We start from the raw sequence: 21,610 nt of genomic DNA on the forward strand, positions 1-21,610 counted from the left end.
GGTCTGCTATGGGCAGAAGTAATATTTACCATATTCCATAGCCAATTAACTTAGATTAGGTCATCTACTTCCATTATTCTCTCTCCTAGCACGTTGTTCTTTCCTTTCATGGTACTTACCTCTATTTGATATACTGATTTGCACATTTATCTGTCTATTGTCTCTCTACCCACTGGACTATAAGCTCCATAACTGCAGAAAGCATGATTGTTTTGTTCCCACTATATGCCTAGGTGCTAGCCCAATGCATGGGACACATAAGTGCTTAATAAACATTTGTTGAATTAATAAATGGGTTAGTGATAAATGTATGTTTAATAAGTAAATAAATGAGTAAGACATGAATAAGTCATTAAAAATTGTAACCCTTTATTACAACATTGCCGCTTGGTAAGTTACAGTCATATCAAGTCAAGTCTTCAACTTCCCCAACTAAACCATTGTTCATGATTCAAACATGGGGGATCTTCAAAGGTGTAAAGAACACTTTGGGATTTAGACAAGAGCTTGAGTCAATCACTAAACACAATTAGATTAGAAAAATACAATTACATCAAAACTACTTATTTGTGTTTAAGTTTATTCCAAACTTTCTCACAGTTTATATCTCCGCTGCTATCTTCTCCAAATCTTACACTATCTATCTAGGAACAATAAATTTATTATGCTAATGTTCATTCATTCATTCATTCATTCATAGATTTATTCACTTATAAAACAAATATTGAATGTGGCTACTCTGGGCTAGGCACTGTGCCATTTCATGACTCACTGCCTTAGGATGTTCTCTGCCTTGGACACACTTCTCTACCTACTTTTTATGACAAATTCTAACACATATTATATTTTAAGACTCACTCAAATATCTCTATGTCAATGAAAACTTCTACTCTCCTGGCAGAATGAGATGGTTTCTCATTCCTTTGTAATCACATTGCACTTTTCATATATCCCAGTAAGAATTTTTGAACGTTTTGCTAAATTCATTACTTGCTTTCATGCTTTTCTCCTTCACCAGAGGGTGACCCCTTAATTGCAGGAATTTGTACTAATACAATCTTTGTATTCAAGTGTCTTGTATAGTCCCTGACATATATAGCAGGTATTTACTGCAGGCTTATTCACTGAACGAATAAGTGAATAAACAAACATGTGGATGTTCAGTGACCCATTTTGCAGGTGAAAAAATAGGCTCACAGAGGACATTAGCAAGCAATAGATCTGGAACTACAATTTAGATCTTGTGACTCTTACTCTGGTACAACCCACAGAACCCAGCTGCCCTTTTAGTCTTCCCCTTGGCCAAGTTCCATCACTATCACTTTTAAGAAAGGGGTGGTCATCCCTGAAATGGGATAGTGTGTTATTGGTATACCCAACTCTGCAGTGTTTGCCACCTCACCTAGCTGAGGATGTGTGTTTGGCAATCTGCGGATTCATCTTTTCCGTCTTCTGTGGGTGTCTCTTCACAGGCAGCACCTGAACAACAACGGGGCCAACCTAGGGAACGGAAGAGGGCATTTTCTAGTTTTGAACAGAGATAAGCATCACTAGCGTTTTCCTTCTAACAGTAGTGGCCTCAAAAGTTCCAACATAGAAAAGGAAGGCAAAAAGGCCCACTAAAGTATGTGAAAAGTTAGAGCAAAACTTGCTTTTGTCAGGGCTCTGTTTCCCTCCTCTGGAAATTCACACTTTCACACTTTTAAACAAATATCAAATGTGTATCATCCTATTACACGTGGTGCCCGGTGTATCATAGACAGTTAGTAAACTTTAGCGTCCTCATTTTTTTCTCTAACTCCATGTTCCAAACTAGAAAAAGCCCCACTTGAATCTGAGATTTGCTTTTTAAACTAGTTTATTTCAGATTGTAATCATACTATCTAACATTGTGACAGTGTTTTGCTATTTATGAAGCATTTTGACCCAATTTTTTTTGCACAAGAACTCTGTCCTATTCTTTACCCACTTCACAGGAGTGAAGATTGAGACTGAGAAAGGTTAAGTGACTTTTTACACAACAAACATTCATTCAACATTCATTCTCAAAGTATTTATGAAATGCCTACTATACACTATTAAATATGATGAGTTTTACCATGGGATAAAAGCATTTTTCTGGACTAAGCCAACTTGGGAGACCCTGGGAGGCCTCTCTGAGAAAGTGACATTTAAACTGGGGCTTGGTTGTGGCTACAAGCCCAGAAAATGGCTGAGTTGGGATATGAACCCATGCCTGCTTGATTTTAAAGACAATGCTTTTGGCTTTGTACCCTGCATTCTTTCGATCTCCAGTCCCAAATCGTAAAAGCCAATGTGCATCCATGTCCAATTGCAATTGGCATGGTATAACAAATAACCTAATGGTCTCAGATGCCCGGTGGACCCATTAGTGGAATTCTATGTGCTAGACCTAGGCAAAATGCCAGAGCCTTATATACCCAACACGTTTGGTCTGGCAGATGTCTTCAAGAAGGAGAAGCAGTTATAGTAGTTAAAAGCAACAGGTCTGGCAACAACATAAGTACAAAATTTGTTTCCCTAAAATTGAATAAACCATTTACCAAGCAAGAGTCTATAAAACCAATGATTGGAAGAGATAGAAGAGGCTTTAATATTCTAGTCTTCTTTATTTATAGATGTGGATATTGAGACTCAGAGAAGTTACATGACCCACTTAGTGTCACTCAGCTTGACAGCAGCAGAATCAGGATTAGAACCCAGTTCTTCTGACTCCCAGAGCTGAGAAGAAACAAGATGTAGCACAGAGGATGGGCTGTGGACTCACATCTGACACTGGATCCAGACTCTGTCCTTTACTATTTGTGTGACTTTAACCTTTCAAAGCCTATTAGATCGCCTGTTTCAAAGCAGGTTTTCAAGACTTTTCAGATATTTTCACCTCTTGTTCTTTGACTTGATGTCCCATGTTCATTCAGAAATACCCCAAATATGCTACACTTATTGTTTTAACACATAGAGTACATATTACTGAAAGATAAATTGATAAAATATCAAGTCCCAACCAATGTTCTACTTACACGGAGCAATATTTAATAACTAGAATTTCAGGACAGTCCAAAGAGTTTGCTCCTCCCCCCAAACCAATATAATGGGATTTGACTCTTCGAGTCAGCTCAGGGTAGTGACAATTCAGGATGCAGAGAGCAGAAGTAAGGAGACATGAGAGAGTTCACAAAACTCATAGACACCAAACATCTAGCCTTCTTTGTCACCAAACATGTGACTCACAAGGTGGAAATGGGCCACACAAGAGGCCATTTAGCCTTTAGTATTTGTTAAGGGGAGAGGGATGTTACTGGCCTCTCGGGAAGGACAGTTTCCCATGGTGTGATGGTTCCACTGGCTATAAGATGTTTACCCTCCCTGGCCCCTCCCAGATGTCAGTGATGCTCCAAGTCTTTAGAATGGGCCGAGAGCCCCTCTCTCCATTTGCAAGTGCCTCCTGGGGTTGCACCATTCCAGATTGTAAACTACTGGACTTGGTTAAGAGAACCCAGTGACCTCAGGAATTCAGTTTCCTGGATTCAAAATCCAGCTTAGCCACCACATAGCTTTGTGATCGTGGGCAAGTCACTCAACCTCTCTGTGCTCCAGTTTCCTCATCTTTAAAACAGGGGCACTAATAGTACATACTCATAGGGTTGTCGTGAGGATTAAACAAAATAATTTACATGAGCTTTAGAACCTGAATCATGTTAGTTAAAAATGTCTGTATTTGCTTTTATTATTTTTTTCTGTCCTTAACAGCAAACTCTAAGAGCACAGGCAGGGATGTTTTATTCATCACACATTATAGAAACAGTGACCAGGACTGAAAGCTTTTCAATGGCCTGCTGGAGACCCGAAAAATAAATATGTTGTTCCAAAATTTGAAAAAAAAAATTGAAGAATTAAAAATCAATGGATGTTAATGAAATGTCTATAATATATAATATCAAGGTTAACTGAACTCAACTCAATTTTAATTGTTTATACTAAATGCAGTGAAGTTTATGGGTCGGCCTGGTCATGCAGCAGTTAAGTTCGTGCGCTCTGCTTCAGTGGTCCGGGGATCACAGGTTCGGATCCTGGGCGCAGACCTATGCACTGCTTATCAAGCCATGCTGTGGCGGCGTCCCATATAAAGTAGAGGAAGATGGGTACAGATGTTAGCCCAGGGCCAATCTTCCTCAGCAAAAAGAGGAAGATTGGCCACAGATGTTAGCTTAGGGCTAATCTTCCTCACATACACACACAAAATATTAAAACAAAACAAAACCAAAACCAAAAAATGCAGTGTTTAAATCACAAGAAAATATAGAAATATTAATAAAACTCAAAGTATAATTCTTTCAAATATTCCTAAAGCAAAACAAAGCTGCAATCAGAACTCCGCTGTCTTCTTTCCAGTTCCTCAGCCCAAACTCTTGGATCATCCTTGATACCATTCTCTCCAACCCACCCTTTCTTATATCCAAGGCTCAGCCACTTCTCACCTCCTCCACTACTCACTCCTTGTCCAAGCTTGCATGCCTCTTGTCAGAATTATTCCAACAGTCTCCTCACTGGCCTCCCGGCTCTCCTCTTTTCCTGGAATGATCCAGTTAAAACTTGAGTTAGATTAGATCATCCTCTGCTCAAAGCCTTCTGGCTTCCCTTCCCTTTCAGGGAAAACAACAAATCCCCAACAACCTAAAAAGCCCCTCTCTCTTAGTGCTTTTCTGATTTCATTTCCTACCACTTTTTTCCTTGATCAGTCTGCTCTAGCCATGCTGGCCCCCTTGCCCCTCTTCAAATATGTTAAGCACACGTCTGCCTCAGGGCCTTTGCACTTGTTGGTCCCCCCCTCTGGAATGAGGGCCAACTCCCTCATCTCCTTCAAGTGGTTGCTCGAACATGACCTTCTCAGTGAGATCTTTATAAACATTCCATTAATATTGTAATCCCTCCCTTAGCACTTCTTACTTCCTTCTCTGATGTATCTTTCTGCTTAGTGTGCAACATCTTCAGAGATAATATATAGTTCACTTATTTTATCGGCTGTCTGCTCACACTGGAAGGTCATTACAATTAGGGAAGTGTTTTTTTGTGTTTTATTTAGTGCTGGGATACTGGATGACTAAGAGAGTGCCTGGCACATAGTAGGTGCTCAATAAATACAGGTTGAATAAATGTGCCAATGTGTCATGTGATACATTTTATTATTTTGATATGATGTGGGATTCTGCCTCTAAAGATAGGAGTGCTTAATGAAATGTCTACCAAAGTTCTTAAAATAGTCTACAAAGGTCTTAAAATATTCTGTGTAAGTTTTCTTATCTATAGCTTTACAGCAGCATCTGGAATTTAGCCTGTACTGGACCTTTTGTAAGCTGGCCCTGCTTGTCTCTTCAGCTTTACTTCTCCCTTCTCTTGACCTCATACTTTAGTCTTCAATATTGCCAGACTGTTTGTAATTTGCCCAAAGACTCCAGGCTGTTTCACGCCCCTTTGCCTTTGCTCATGCTGTTACTCCTTTCTGGAATTCCCTTCCCCCCTTCTTTTTCTGTCAAATTCTCACTCACACTTTAGGACACATAAGTTATTCTTTGAGATGCTTCAATGAACCCCCGTGTTGAGTTGAGTGTCCCCAATCCTCTGTTCTTCATAGTCACCAATGCATTCCTCTAGCTTCGCATTTACCATAATACATTGAAATTATTTCCTCATGTGTCCATCTCTCCTCCTAGATTGCAAACTCCTAGAGAAGGGCCCAACCATAAGTGCTGAGACTGCACAGAGGAAGACGGCAGAGTGATGACAGCAGTCTTCCTAAGGAGATACGTTCCAAGAGCCAGCCTCCTTTCTCGTGAGACTCATGTTTTTAAAGCTAAACTATCTAGAGAAACATCTGATGTAGTCTAGAAAGAACAGAGACTTGGGTACCAGGCTGACCTGACTGAATCCTGGCTCCCTATTAACCATATGTGTGTCTTGAATAAGCCATTGAGCCTCAGAGTCCTCATCTGTATAGTGGGGATAATAATACTGCACAACATATAAGGCAGCCAGCACATAGTAGATGTTCAATACATGCTGATTGCTTTACCCCCTTCTCATTTCTGGGAAGGAAGTGAACTAATTTCCTCTTGGTGCCCATTCATCCTGCCCCAGTTGGAGCATGGGAGAGCTAGGTGTAGAGCTGCCTGACCTGGGGGCAGGGCTGCAGGCAGCAGGCGTTGTTAGATGTGGTGGAGCTTGTTGACTTCCTCCTGGGGGCCCAGTTAACAACTGGTGTGTTCCTTGATAGTCAAGTTCAACTTTCACTTCTCAGCTCCTCAGCAAGTGGACCGAAAGTTAACTAAAGTCTGTTTCAGATGGGAGACATCTTTGCCAGATCCCTGTACTTCCCAGCTTCATTTCAGCTCTTCCCAGTGAGACCCAAGGATCTGCAGGCCGCCCCTGCTCCTCCTCCAGCAACACTGATGGGCAGGGTACCCAGAGCTACCACATAGTAAGCCCCGTCATGTGCTAAAGACTTTCATACAGTGGGCTCTCTTTGAATCTTCAGAGCAACCCCATGATAAAAAAGGGATGCTATGATCATTTCTATTTGGGTTGTGATTAGGCTCACTGAGCTTAAGTCACCTGCCTTCCCAGTCCCTGGCAGTAGAGGTCATATGTCAACACCATTGGTCTTTCTATCACCAGGATTCACAATTCATAATCATGGGACTTTATTTGCAGGCGTGAGTTTATCTCATAGTGTTCTTAGTGTTCATTCTAGCAACAATGGGGAAAATCAAAGAAAGCAAAGGTGAGGGAGACATATAACATTGCCTTTTATGTTCTTTGCTCTCCTAACTCTCTACTTCAGTTTCCCTATTAGGGCTATAAGGATGAAAATAGTGACCCCAATGGCACAGAATGGATTTGATGAATCTGATTCTGGTGGCATGAGATGGACTTTTTTTTCCCCTAAAGATAGAAAGACATTTTAACATAGTGTTAAAATCATGAACTCTGAAGCCAGATTTCCTGGGTTCATTCTTCTTCCTTTCACGCCGGTTGATTTCCAGTAAACATCTTGCACCCAAACTCCATCTCAGTGTCTACTTGCAGAGAACCCAACTTATGGAAACTAGCTATCTGCATCTACTCTTCTTCCTTTTTATTCCTTAACCCATTGTAATTATTTCTACCTATGCCATTCCATTGAAATCATCTTTAACACGGGTTCGATGGCCTCATTGCAACACTGATGTTTAATTTTCAGTTTCCACTTTCTTGGTTTCCCCACTGCATTTAATGTGGTTGACCACTCACTCCTTAAACCCTCTATTCCTCTGGCTGCTCCTTTAGTCTCTGTCTCTCCACAGTCTTCTCTTCCTTCTGCACCCCTTTAAATATTAATATTTCCCAGGGATATTTTCTCAGCTCACTTCTCTTCTGATTCTACCTACTTTCCCCAATCCAGCTCTTCTAATTTCACCTATTTGGATGACTCCACAATTTGTGTTTCCTGTCTTGATCTATTCTCAATTCCAAGATCTCATGGATAGAGCTTTCTGGTGTCCTCTCTCTCCTCCAAAAGCAATATGTTCTAAGGGAATTCATCATCAGCCTAACCATACATAAGCTTCCTCCTTATGTTCAAGCTAGAAACTGAAGAGTCATTTTTGATTCCTTCCCCTTCCTCATGTCTCCATAATCTGTTATCATGTCCTGTGGATTTTGTTCCTAAATATGTTAAATTCTTTCCTTTCTTATCTTGTCTCTATTACATCTATGTAGCTCAGACCCTCAGCATCTCTCACTTTGGCTTTGACAATGATTTTCTAATCAGTCAACCTGACCTGTAGAGTTATCCATGCTCCATGTAAATATGAATCTTGACAATGAAAGACAATGGGAACTCTACATTTATCATATATGTACCAATTGGTATAACATCAGGGGAAATTGAAGACTTGCATAGCCTTTGACTCAGCAATATAGCCCAGAACACACAAGAGAATCTCCAACACATGTGCACAATGAGATATGCACAAGAATATTCAGAACAGCATTATTTTTAATGGCAAAAATATGGAAACAACATAAAGGTTCATCAGTAAGGGAATGGATAAATAAACCGTGACACATTCATACAATATGAAAAATAATATTACAGTCAACATGAATGACAAATAAATATCTTAGTGGCAATCTCAAAAATATTGAGTTAGAGAAAGTAAGTTGTAGAAAAATGTTAATCCATTTCTTGATACCATTTATACAAAGTTTAAAAACACACAAATAATTCTACACATCATTTGTATATACATACAAATCAGTAGTAGTATTAAATCATGAATGAGAATAATAACTATCAAAGTCAGAAAGTGGCTACCCTTGGGAAGAGGAGAATGTGTTAGGAGTGGGGCACATAGGATGTTTAAACCATACCTGTAATGTTTTCTTTAAAAAAAGTCTGAATCAAGCAGGGCAAAGTATGACATTTGATTAAGCAGGATTGTGACTTCATTACTCTTACTTATATTATTCTCCATAATTTTCTCTATGTTATTAAATCATTTTATAATTTTAAAAAGCTGACAATATCAATCCCTTGCTTAAAATACTTCAGTGACCCCCAATTGCCTACCAGAGACTATCCAAATTCCTTAACAGAAAGCCCTTCCTGACTTTGAACTTGCCAACTTGTCATGGACATTTGTAGTTGCCTTTCTAAAATGTACTCCTGTCTTGTCAACAGAGCCTGATTTCCATTTGGGTATCTATGTGGTTCCGGAGAAACTGACCCCAAAATCCAATTCCAGGTTTGGACCATGTGACCTTGGCTTAGTCAATCAACACATCCTCTTCCCCTCCCCTCACTGCTTGTTTCAGGGACAGTCTTACGAACAAAGCCAATTTAAATAGAGTGAATTTCTGTTTCTGATGAGAAACCCAGAACAAAATGCTTTATTTTTCTCTATGTCTATTCAATTTTTTATTAGGAAAGGTAAAGTAGGTTGATGTAACAACAACAAAAGTTACAACAAAATTAAAAATAGACAGGGGCTTAAACATGGCAGCTCCATCAACTTCAAAATATAGCTTCTAAGTTTGCTGTGCTCATCGGTAACAAGGAGGAGGTCAGGGAAAGAGCACAGGACATGTGTCTGGGAGCCCTTACTTGCCAGGTCTGCAAGTGGTGAATATCATCACTACTCATATTCCATTGGTTGGAACTCAGTCCATGGCCATGCCTAGGTGTGAGATAGGGTGGGAAATGTAGACTACCTATGGGCTCAAGAAGAAGAGGAAATTGGTTTGAAGAAGAGCTAGATAGTCTCTCACAGGTGTAAAAAAGGAAGTATTTAGCTAATTGAAGCTAATAGCAGCCATTTTGTGCCCCTGAGGCAAGTCAGACTAAGAATGAAGTGGAAACCAAGAGAAAAGAGTGACACTGAAAGAAACCAGGTCTTTGAGGACATTTATTCATTTCACGCAACATGAATTTATTGAGTGACCACCCCGATTCAGGCAGTATAGTTGATACGAGGAGAGCAGCAATTAACAAAATAGAAAACCCCCTGCCTACCTGGAGCTTACATTCTAGAAGAACTAGAGCTACTGGACCAAGCCTAACAGGAAATTTACTGTGCCTCTAGATATTTTAGTATATGAGCCAATACATTACCCTTTATTACTTCAACTAGTTTGTTCTGTACGTTCCGTTGTTTTCCACTGAAAGCATCCTTCCTTACATACAATTTCTGTCTCCTCATCTCTGGCCAAGCAAAGTAGCTTGTTCCCCCATATTCTATGACATTTCTCATTTGCCGTTGTACACAATTTCCTCTCAATTTGAAATGTTCTTTGAACCTTGCTCAAAGTCACGTATCTTAATAATGGGAGACATAGAATTTGAATAATGATCTTCTAAAAATAACCTCTTCTCTTCATTCTTTCTTTCCTGCTTAGATTGGGTATTCTTTCTGTTATAGCATTTAAAGTTATGTAACTATGTGTATGTAATGGTGAGAATATTTATATGCATTCACGAATACTATAAAAAATCAGGGGCCCCAGAGTTGTCTTAGTCTGCTTGGGCTGCTATAACAAAATATCATAAACTGGGTGGCTTAAACAACAGAAACTTATTTTCTCACAGTTCTGGAGGCTGGAAGTCTGAGATTAGAGTGCCAGCGTTGTCTGGTTTGGGTGAGGGCTTTCTGCCTTGCTTGCAGATAGACATCTTCTTGCTATGTGTTCACATAGCCTTTCCTTTGTGCGTGCACATGGAGAGAAAGAGGGAGAGAGGGAGGGAGAGAGAGAGAGAGAGAGAGAGATTTTCCTCTTCTTATAAGGTGACCAATCCTATCGGATTAGGACAGCACTCTTATGACTTAATTGAGCCTTAATTACTTCCTAACAGCTCTATCTCCAAATATAATCACATTGGAGGTTAGGGTTTCAACATATGAATTTTAGGGGTTGGGGTCACCATTCAGTCCACAGCAAGGGTCTAGCATTCTACAGAAACATTTTGGAAACTCTTCTGTAGAGATGTTATTCAAATTTACTTCTCAAACCTGCAACATTGGATCAGCTGGGAGCTTGTCAAAAATGCAAGTTCTCACACTGCAGCCGAGACCGCCCAAATCAGAATTTCTGGGGTGGAGCCAAGGAAAATTTATTTTAACAACTTTCCTGAGTAATTTTTATGTATTCTCAAGTTTGAGAATCACTCTTTTCTAGGACACTAGATCCACAACAAGATTTTGTGAGTAAACCTGGTTCATGACGAAATGTTTAGGAGATGGTGGCTCGACAAAGGTAAACAGCTTTTCATTTTTGGTGGGACTTTAGAAACCTGGGATGGGCTACTGTGCATTGTGAAACTCTAAGATAAGAATGCTTATGTCTTGGGGCCAGCCCTGTGGTTAAGTAGCGGTTAAGTGCGCGTGCTCTGCTGCTGGCAGCCCAGGTTTGGATCCCGGGCACGCACCAATGCACCGCCTGTCAGGCCATGCTGTGGCGGCATCCCATATAAAAATGGAGGAAGATGGACACGGATGTTAGCCCAGGGCCAGGCTTCCTCAGTAAAAAAAAAAAAAAAAAGAGGATTGGCATGGATGTTAGCTCACGGCTGATCTTCCTCACAAAAAAAAAAAAAAAAAAAAAAAAGAATGCTTCTGTCTCCATAGAATGCCTTTCCACCATGAAGCACCCTCTTTTCTCCCAGTTTTTAAAGGGAGAACAATTATTAACACCTGGAAGGACTAGGAAGACAACTTACAGCATAGGACAAGTTGGTCTAAAGCAATGAGCAATTTCCATTCACTATCATTTGATTTGTCATCAGGCTTATATTTATCTCCCTAACTAAACTGTATGTTTCATCCCTGGGAGCAGACAATGGGCCTTATATTTTGTATTTACCCCTGGTCCAATGTTTGTTTGTAGAATGTGCTCAACAAATATTGTTAAATGACTGGTATTTAATTTATTTTATAAATAGACGAACTTAACTTTTAAAACTTGGTCTTCATGTGAGGACATATTATTATTAAGCTGTTATTAATCTTAATCATTCTTTAGGTACTAACAACCGTGTGAAGAACAGGAGATTTGAAGAAGGAAGATGGTATCGCTCCTGGTTCTTAGTCTTACGGACTTGTTGATCTTGAGTAAATAACCTCTCTGTGGCTCAGTTCTCTTTTCTGAGAGATCGGAATACGATACTGCTCACTTTGCAGGATAAGTGTAAGGCCTGGATGAGGTAACACTGGTGAAAATGTTTTTCAAGGCGATATGGAAAGGCTAGTTGTAAACTTCAGGCAAATCATCAATTGTTTGAGGCAGGCGATGGGATCAGTGTACTAAGCGCAGAAATTGTCAAGGTTAAGTGATTTTTTTCCAAAGAGATTTCCTTTTTTTTTTTTTTCTTCTTAGAGAGCTGCTAGGGTGGGCTCATCTCAGTGTTCTCCTCCTACTTGTTCATCCTACTTTCTCCTTAGTATCTAAATTCATTGGGATACAATGCTGCAAAGCTTTATGGCATTTAATATTGTGGGAGAAATGAATCTGAATAAAGAATCACAGTTGAATCTTTGCTAACTTTGATGAATTAGCACCAAAGAGCTCTTCAAGATGTCATTTTGTAAGTTTTTTGAATGACTGGTTTTCAATGGTTCCCTATAAAGAATTTTAATTTTGAGAGCTGCATAGACAAATGCACACACATAAATCATTTAGTGTGCACCTCCAAGAGGAAAGAAAAGTGCTTATGAAGTGAATTTTCACCTGTCTACTTCGCCAGCTTCCTGCTAGAGCAGAGTTTTTCTTTGTTCAAAGTCTAACATTGAAGAATTTCTTCTAAGTAGGTAGTTTTAAGAGCAGGGAGTGTACGTTTAAAATTATGAAAATCAGTTGAGGAATTATCCATTATTTCTTTGCAATAATGTAAAAAGGAAAACCAACTCCAGTAATAATGGAGATGATTGCACTGACGATGATAAATATTGATCACAGACCTGCAATGTGCCGTGAACTGTGCTAAACATTTTACACGTGTAACCTCATTTAACACTCCAACAAATCCATTATGTAGAAACTTACTATTCCCCTTTTATAGATTAAGAAATTGGTTTCAAGAGATTTAGAGAGGTGAAGCAACTCATTCAATATCACAGGCTGTTAAGTAGTGAAGCTTGCATGGTAAATATGGGGTTCTGGGTTCTAACATTCACTCACTGAGTGATATTGGTCAGGATCTTTAAGCTCTTATAGTCTCAATTTCTCCAGCTGTGAAATGGGACTAATTAGGACCCATCTCAGATTGAGACAGTACATGTGAAAACACATTGTCTACTATTTGGGGTGTTTTTAATTCTTTTTGATAATTCATTATTATTGGTACTCTTTTGGATAACACTAACAAGGCTGGCCCTAGAATCAGAGTGTCTGGGTTAGAATCCTACAGGTCCCACCTACTTGCACTGTGACCCTGGTCAAGGTGCTAACTTCCCTGTGCCTCAGTATCCTCATTGTAAAATGTAGATAATGGAGACACACACTCACACACGCATATATAAATTAAGGCTTGTGTGTGTATGTCTGTCTGATAACAGCATTGACACATACATGCTTAATACATTGTACCTACTATTATTACCATTGTTGTGGCTTTCCCATGGAAGCATACTTCTGACACAAGCTTGGGAGAAGCCACGGGCAAAGAAAGCAAAGAACCGGAGAACACTCTCACTTCCTTGCCAGCATTAAATGTGCTTCCCCAACATGAATTTTCCTCCAGGAAAGAGGTGCACTGCCCCCTCTTTATGTTTCATTTTCCCCACTTGTCTACTTTATTCACACCCTCCAAGAAAGGACAAACCGGCAACACCCCAAGAGGGTCACTGTTATGAAGATAATCATGAACTCTCTGAGTTCTTGCAATGTTTTTTAAGTTTTTAAGTGCCGATAATTAGTCTCTAGTCTAGTCTCATCAGCATGCAGTCTCTCTAATTGTAAAACCCTGGCCCATAGGAGCTCACACAGCACCTGGGGTTGTGCATTCACTTCTACATATCCTTTCAGTAAATCGCTGCCCTAGTGCACTCCTTGAGGCATTTCATGACAAGGTGAAATCCCTTATTGTTTCAAATCTACATTTTTCCTGAGTTTGCATATTTTCGTTGCATTTCCTTTGTCACTAATGTACCAAGTCCTTACACATTTGCACTGCATTTACTGCAGTTTGAAATGGTTTCTCAGAAATGGGACATTAAAAATCCTGGGGTGTGACACTGAGAACAGGAGAGAGCTTCCTTTATAAGCCATTCAGGCATGATTAGCATTCCTCTAAAAAATAATTTTCTCCCAAAGTTCTTGAATAGAGACCTATATGAGGGGCTGATAATTACACAAAGAATCCATTAAAGAAACCATCTTGATTGCTAGAAACCCAAGCTGGTAGTGAGGAGAAACGGCAGTGATTTATTCCAGGAAAAGAAGATGTAAATGTTTACTAAATACTTTCTAAGTACTGGGCATTCAGTCAAACACTTTCATATCCCCTGTATCATGTGATTTAGTAGAAGGTAATAATTTAATGTAATTCTCACAACAATTTAGTGAAATGAGTATTATCTCTCTCTTATAAATGAAGAATCAGAGGCTGCAAGAAACTTAGGCACAGAGAGGTTAAACAAATTAGAAGTGACCTTTCGTTACCTTATCTATTGCTATGTAACAAATTACCGCAAACTTTAGTGGCTTAAAATAACAAAGGTTTATTATTTCACAGTTCTGGGCACATAGGAAGCACTGTATAAGAGAGTGCTATCTTTGTTGATGATACTGGTGGTGTTGATGCTGTGTTAGCTGAATTGGGGTGTGCGTTGGCTAGAATTATGGAAGGTAAGGTTACAAAATAATAACAATTCAGGCAAGTGTTTGTTATTCTAAGTGCTTTATATGTATGAAGTCAATTAAAATTCACAGTAACTCAATGAAGTAGATATTACTACTATCCCCATTTTAGAGATAAGAAAAGAAACTCTGAGAGATGTTCAGTCTTGCTCAAGGTTACATAGCCGGTAAGCGGCATAGAAAAAGTCAAACCAGGTAGTCTGGTTGCAGAATTTGTGTTCCCAACCTCTACATCGTACAGCGTGAGGGCTGGATTAAGAAGGAGCCGGTACACCATGACCATATCACTTTATCCTGGGAGTAACTGGTAGTGACGGAAGAATAAGAGTAAGACGATTGCATTTATTAGAAAAGTGGCCCTGCCCACTGTGCACAGCACAGATTGGAGAGATGGAGAAGCTAGAGAAAGGAAGACAGGAAGAATACTGTATTTTGGACGACAGTGTGAAAACGGGTCTAGCAAGTGAGATAAGGGTCGCTTTGAGAAGTAATGGGAAATGTTATTGAAGAACAATGTTCTCATCTTGAAAGCTTTAATTTTTTTCTTGTGTCAATATCTTGTGTCAGACGCTGTTTACCAAAGTCTATCTTCCTCTTTTTTCTTCATCTACAGACATGACATCACCCAGCTTCTGCAGTTTGTTGTGGCTGTGAGACTGAGTTTTGGCAAGCAGAATGTGAGTGGATGTATGTGGGCCACCCTCAGGCATTCCTCTTTATTCCCTTCCCTCTTCTGGCTGATTGTGATGGCAATTTCCAGAATGACTGTGGAAGCCACATGTTCAAGATGGCGGAATCACTATCAGCTTAGATTCCTGAATGACTGTGGAGCTGAACCTCCCACCTCCGGCACACACTTTATTTGCCACCTCACTGGACTGTTACATAACGATACAATAAAAATTTTTGTAGTGCTGAGCCATTACAAATTTGGGTGTATTTGATATCACAGTCTAGCGTAAAGTAACTAATTCATATCTGAACTGAACAATGCTGAAATTATCGAAGCCTATTCCCCAGGGATAGTTGAAACCTTCAGTGTGAACTATTTCCCTTTGATAGAACTCTCTCATGCTTTTCGAAACGTCTTTCCGCCACAGTGCTTTTGGGGAAGTCCTTTTGGATACAACTTGGGTTAGGGGAAATTAAAAAGAGAGAACGGGAAAGAAGAAAAAACAGTACCTCGTGTTTCAGGATTTACCAAAGACGTCATCTACCCTGGTGTGAAGCGCATGACGGTCAGTCATTTGTAACCACAGAACATTAAGTTTCTGAAATTTGAGTATTTTTAACACACGAAGGTCAACTTCACTGAGGAGTTTTTTCAGGTGATTAACCTAAATATATAAAATCCAGGTTTCAAATACGATGGCAGGAAACTAGAAATGGGTAAGCATATTTCTAACTCTCAGAGACTACAAAGTAAAGAGAGGCCTCTGAAGACTGACACCACTGGAAAAACAGAAGAGACGAGTTTGATTCTTTTTTTAAAGAGCAGTCAACCTCAAACTTAACTAATGACTGTGTTTCATTTCAGTCTACCACCGTGGTTTTGTTTCTTATACTTTGTAAAATGTGAGTCTTTTTGGTCATTCTGACAGATTTTTCCAGCACTAAAAATATCAGGGGCTTAACTGACAAATCATGGGTATTTTTGACAAGATCATAGATTAGCCCTTGGAAATTCTCTCACCTGCTAAAAAAAAAGACACCTGCGGGTCACAAAGACTCTTTCAGTGAAGAATTCTTTCTTCACCGTCTACTCTGTTCTTATTTATACACAAATGGCACAAAATTAGTTAGAGTAGTATTTTAAAATGCACTAATATTAATTAATCGATGTGGGAGTTAATAATTTCCTGTTTTTCTGTGACTTTTCATGCACTAAAAATATATGAAGATGAGATGAATATGTTTTTCACTAAAAATTCAACCATTAATCTCATATTACTTTCAACGGCATTTATTGACGCCTATTATGTATATGCTCGGCTTGCTGATGTGAACACTGAGCGTAAAGTGGTTATGTAACTCGATGAAGTTCTCATAGCTAGGAAGTGGTAATCTACCTTGTAAACCACTTGACTCCCAACTTACTTTCACATGCTCGTGTTCAGTCAAGAAGCACATATTGAGGGCTGACTTTGGGCCTGGCTTTGTGGTAAACACTGAAGATGCAAGCTCTGTCCTTGCCCTCATGGAGGTCACAGTTGAGGTGGGAAGCCAGATTTAATCAAATAACCACACAAATAAATATTTGCTTCTAAAATGAGATGAATGCTACAAGGAAAAAGAACAAGGTGATTTGAGAGCACATAATGGAGGAGCCCTCATATCCAGTGATTCAGAGTGATGCTTTCCTGTAGAAGGAATATGAGAGCTCACAGCTGAAGAAAGTATCAGCCTTAGTCAGTCAGGGCTGATAGATAATAGATGGTCAGCTTCTCCCATCAGGAGGTAGAACTGGTTTCCTCACGCATTGAATCTGGGCTGGCTTTGAACTTGCTGTATCCAAGAGAACTTGGAAAAGTAAATGCTTCTGCTTTCACTCCCTTGGAGCATGGCACTGAGACTGCCAATTGAAGAAGTCCAGTCCAGCCTACTGGAGGATGAGAGGCCCATGGAGAATAGCTGTCCCTGTGGAGTCCCCTGAGCCCAACCAGCTGGCAGCCTGCTCCAACTGTGAGCCAGGTCGTCTTGGATCATGCAGCCCCAGTCCCGATGCCAGACACCTGCAGCTGCAAAAGTAACTCCAGGATATGCCAGCCGAAGATCCCAGCCCAAATTGCTGACCACAGAATCATGAACAAGTAAAATGGCTGTGATGCTAAGACACTAGGTTTGGGGGTGGTTTGTTACATGGCAAGAAGTTACTAATACACCAAATGTAGTATGGGGGCTGGGACTGAATTCTAGGTGGAGGAAGAGGTGTATGCAAAAGTCCTGCAGAAGGAAGAAAGCACTTTTAGGGAACTGAAAGACAAGAATACCAAAGATTTTAGAGGGGAGACAAGGTTCAAATCAAGCAGAGTCTTTTAGAACCTGTCGAAGGCCTATGTTTTTACCTTAAAAGCAAAGCAAAGTCATTGAAGGGATTATAAACAGGGAAGTGACATGGTTAGATTTGGGCATGTGCATGGCTTTTTTCTTTCACCACACTGAAACTCATCATGGCAGGAATCTATATTGAACAGCCATAGTAGAAGCTCAGTAAGTCTTGTTTTACTGTTTGGTGATTGGATCATCAAGATACGAGTAGGAGAAAGTGAAATAGCCCAGGTGTCTGGGCAAGTTCGGAGGGTTGTATAAAGTCAAAAGATAGAGGACACGGTAGATCAGACACCACACCCCACTTCAGTTTGAGACCTATGTATGGCTGAAAAAGTCATTCTTTCTACCCAAATTTCCCATTGAAAGTCTGTCTACAATTCATCTCCTGATCGACAGGCAGCCACTGCTTTCTTTGCATTTGAACTGGAGTTCTTTTAATGAGGTTGACTGGTAAATAGGGAGAAGAGACACAAGGAAATCCAAGTGAATCATTGACCTGAGTATCTGTCCCTAAACCTATTAAGGCTTTGGCTCTAGCGGTTTGTAAACCTCAAGAAGAAGTTGTTAATGAATGGAAGGAGACCCTTGGAAGTCTGATGGCTATTCTGTTTCTTAAGCAATTTGAACTCAGCAAGTTGTCATGGAAATACCCAAGGGATTTGGAATCAGACAGTCTTAAGTTTAAATCTGTGCTATGCTATTTACAACTTGCATAATCTTGTGCTAATAAATCTATTTTTGCTTCAGTTCTGAAACTGTAAGGTGAGTGGGGCTAATAAAGTCTACCTACCATGTGGATGGAGATTAAATGAAGTGTATACAGAAACCACCTGCACAGAAAGTTGTCAATTAAAGCTAGTTTCCATTACTCTTCAGAATTTCTGAAGGATTTTGGAGGGTAAATGCCAATAGCATTTTGGTTTTCTGCTGTGTATTTTCATATACACCTGAATTTTGTATTTAGCTTTGCTGTACATTTGCCTAATTTTAAAGAGGAAAATCATCTTTGCTTGGCCTATGTTTCAACCTTCTCTTTACTACAGTTCAGTGATCCTCAACATTGGCTGTACATTGGAACCCCTGGAAAGCTTTAACAAAAATACCAATGCCTGTTTCCATCTCCAGAGATAATGATTAATTGGTCTGAAATGTGATTATGTTGTTGGGACTAGTTTAATAAAATAATATTTCATAAATAAGTACGTACACAAATCCATTGAACTACAGAGATTTTTGAGGGGTAAAGAGTACTCCTAGAACCCATTGCTGATTTAGATCTATAGCCAATGTTATTTCCACTACCCCATGCCCGTAGGTGTGACATAAAACATTTTTAGTCAATATGGCAACTGAATGGGGCTGGGACAACCTTATAGGTAAAATGGCTTTGTGGCTCATTAAATGAACACTCTTGATATAGCCTAAGGGAAACCAGCCTTGTACCAAAGACCAGGGAGTTGTGTTTCTCCTCCTTACTTGAGATAGAAAATAAAAATACAAGTATTGTATTTAAATTCCACAGGCTCGTGGCCCTCTAATATTTCATTTGTGTTATGTTATCTCATGTGCTGTGACTTCTTTCTGTCATTTTATACGGTTAGGACTCTCGATTTCACTCAAAAACTAATTCTTCAATTAGGGTATGCTGCCACCAGGTGGCAATAAGGGCCTCACTTGATTGATCATCATCTTCGAATAATAGTTATTCATTCATACATTCGTTCATTCTTCATTATTAGCAACAATCGATGCACCTTTTCACTTACTATCATTTAAATTTCAAAATGTAAACTGTAATAGCACAACTGAACTTGTATAGTTAATTTTAGTTTTAATAATTTTAAAGATCGTACATATGAAAGAGCATAAACAGTTGTATATATATGTGAAACTCTACATGTCTACACATGTGAATGCTTTTAGAGAAATTAAAATTGGAGATAAAAGTGGTACCTTCTTCACTATTCCTTATTAATTACTAGTCACAGCATAACCGTACACGCTCGTTTCTGTGTTCCATAGCCAAATTTTGCTGTTAGTGCCTTTATGAGATTGAGCACTACTGTGGAACTGCAGACGAACTCGATATTAAAATTCATTCACATGGATTCTCAAACTTTATAGCAATGAGAATTTCCAATCAAGGAATTATTAATGCAGCTGCTTTCCCACAGCCTGCTAATGAAATTATTTCTATCAACGTTACCTCCTGATAAGTTATCTTTCATTCCTTCCACATAGAAGAAGTAGAGAAGACAATAACATAGCTTTGTGCTATTTCTGGTATATTGAGTCCTCATGACCAATTCCTCCTAATTATAGGAAAGAAACTTTCTTTCTTCTGCCCTTGGCAAAGGGAAACACCATGATGATGTAGCCATTAGCTGTGCGTGACTTGAAAGCTATGCATAATGATGCTTCTCTATCTGATGAGCTTGACTTTAATATCACTTTGAGCTTTTGACAGATTATCTTTGACATAATAGCTTTAATAAGAAGCAACTTAGAAATTATTTTTCAAACATCCTGTTCATAAAGAAGAATTGATAATGCCTTTTTATCTCCCTATATGCAGATACCTTCTGAGGAAAGGAGTCTCAATGATTCTCCCTCCCCCTAATTGATATCACCCATGCCAGGAGACCTTGTAAGGGGCCACAGCAAATTGCAATAGTGCATTTGTATGGGCCAGAAAGTTGCCAACTCTGGGCTGAGCATGGAACATTTTCACTGCCTCTGAGGTGATTGACTCTTCTGACCAATTGATCCACTTCATGCTAATTACTGCCTGTGAAAACTAATCACATCCTCTTTTATAAGTTTAGAAAAATGGGAGAGGGCCACTTAGTCCAAGTTATCCACGTGGAGCAACGTTGAGCAACTTTACAGGTAACCTCTGAAGCCTACAGCCCAAAGTAAGGAGAACTGGGCTCAAGGAGATGCTGCTGCTAAGGATACTATTTCTCTTTCTATCTTGACTTCCCTTGTTCCCTGAAATAGTTTCCCATTTATTTATTTATTTATTTAGTGAGGAAGATCGGCCCTGAGCTAACAGCCATTGCCAATCCTCCTCCTTTCCTTCCCCCAAGCCCCAGTAGATAGTTGTATGTCATAGTTGCACGTCCTTCTAGTTGCTGTATGTGGGACGCAGCTTCAGCATGGCCGGAGAAGCGGTGCGTCGGTGTGCGCCGGCATCCGAACTGGGCCGCCAGTAGCGGAGCGCGCGCATTTAACCGCTAAGCCACGGGGCGGTCCCTCCCATTCCTTTAAAGAATCAATGAAACTCAGTGATCTGTTCAGCTAAACTGGCCCAGTCATATCACTTTTAAGACAGCCTTTTAAATAGTATTTCCATGCAAGCTTTAAACTGAGATCGATAGCATTATCAGACAATAGATATTTGTATTTTGATCTTCATGATTTTGACTCTTTGAAAGAGATCCCAAAGACCTATGAAAATTTTAAAATGCCATGTCAAACCTCATCTCTAAAAATTCTGTTGTGGCCACTCCACACGACACTTTCCTTTCATTTTCTACAGTAATTCCCCAATTAAATAACTTGATTTAAGATGCCGAAAGTGCTCATCATTTTCCAAAAGTGTTACTCTCTTATTTAATCTTGTACCATATTTAATCCTTCCAATACTCCTACCATGTTTCCTCAATTAGTTTGTAACCTCTCCTGAGGACAGGACTGTACCACAGCACTCCATATTGGTCAATTCCTGATGCAAAGTTAGGTACTGCAATCCTCCACTGAAGACTCTGTCCACCCAATTCATACATGAATCATTTGTTTTTGCATTAATTCTCTCATTCATTATGTACTTACACAATAAATATTTACTGAGTATCTATTTTGTTGCAAGCACTGTTCTTGATGCTCAGTATCCAAGAGTAAATGAAACAGACAAAAATCCTTGTCCTCATGCAGCTTGTGTTCTGGTGGATGGAGGAAGTGAAATATATAGGAAGCTAGATAGTGATAAGGAAGAAAATAAGCAGTTCCTGAGGCCACCTGGACAAGGTCAGGCTGTCTACATGGAACCTCAGCCTGGCTAGAGCTGGAGTCAAGAATGGTTTTCATGCCTATGGCCAGTTCCCGGTGTACCTGGTGTGAACCCTAAACAGTGGAAGTTTAGCCTGTA

The sequence above is a fragment of the Ceratotherium simum genome, chromosome 23 (genome assembly GCF_057802395.1).
Source record: "Ceratotherium simum simum isolate JZ-2026a chromosome 23, ASM5780239v1, whole genome shotgun sequence".
NCBI classification, from domain to species: Eukaryota; Metazoa; Chordata; class Mammalia; order Perissodactyla; family Rhinocerotidae; genus Ceratotherium; species Ceratotherium simum.